Raw genomic sequence first — 891 nt, 5'->3', positions numbered from 1 at the left:
TTGCATGATGGAAATTTCTGTATCTTTGTTGATGTAAATTTACAAAATAAGAGAAACCATTTGTGCTTGTCTAGAGCTAGCTCATTCCTCAATAATTATTACCAATAAAATTAGTTTTCTTCCTACCTTCACTCCTTCAGACAACATCTCTGATGGGGACTCCTTACAGGCAGGATGATGGAATTTGTTTTGCTATTGCTCCTGCTGGGATTTTTCTCTGATAAAAGACTTTGCAAGTAGCAGCTGAGGAAAAAGAGTGACATGAGATGGGCTCAAAAGTCCTATCTTTGACTTTTGTTTGAACTTGCAAAGATTAGATAATTTACAATAAGTAAAATATAAAACTAATTTAAGTGAAAAAACAAAGTGAAAAGCTTTTTCAGTAAGTTAGGCTACTTTGCAGTCAATATCGCATTGTCTCCCATTTATTTTACAATAATTGTTGGTTTTTTCCTTTAAAACCTGATTTTTTTTTTCCTTACCTGCACTCAGCCTTAGGGTGATAGTGATCTTTGTATTTTTATCTTTAATAGGAAAATTTATCAAAGTCTTTCAGCATTCCAGAAAAAAAAATAGCAATTTCTTCTCCCCTCTCAAACGCTAAAATAGTTTCCACTCAGAAAAGGCAGTAATTTCTACTTTGACCTATTCCTGCCCCCAAATTAAGTGTGAGAACAAACAAATCCTCTGCATAGCCATGAGAGAGCAGCAAGTTCTTTGCAGTCATTGGAGCAGTGAGTTTAACTTGGGAGAGCTTTGGGACTCAATTGTTCTTCAATAAGGTGGAAGGAGGAATATTATAATGTGCAGTGAGACGAAGACGACATATTGTGGCTGTGAAGGATGTCTGCCTCTATGGCATAAAATCTTGCTCTGTATTCCAAGAAATGT

At 35.5% G+C, this 891-nt stretch overlaps 1 protein-coding gene across 1 annotated transcript in view; it reads left to right on the top strand.

The window, feature by feature from the left end:
- Window positions 1-891, top strand: part of SPOCK1 (sparc/osteonectin, cwcv and kazal-like domains proteoglycan (testican) 1) — a gene marked incomplete at its 5' end in the record, with an annotated part of 117873 nt that overhangs the window by 101608 nt on the left and 15374 nt on the right. The gene's annotated exons all lie outside the window — the stretch shown is intronic.

The sequence above is a fragment of the Acanthisitta chloris genome, unplaced genomic scaffold (assembly GCF_000695815.1).
Source record: "Acanthisitta chloris isolate BGI_N310 unplaced genomic scaffold, ASM69581v1 scaffold3839, whole genome shotgun sequence".
In the NCBI taxonomy this organism is placed as follows: domain Eukaryota; kingdom Metazoa; phylum Chordata; class Aves; order Passeriformes; family Acanthisittidae; genus Acanthisitta; species Acanthisitta chloris.
This window is presented reverse-complemented; position numbering and strand designations above follow the sequence as displayed.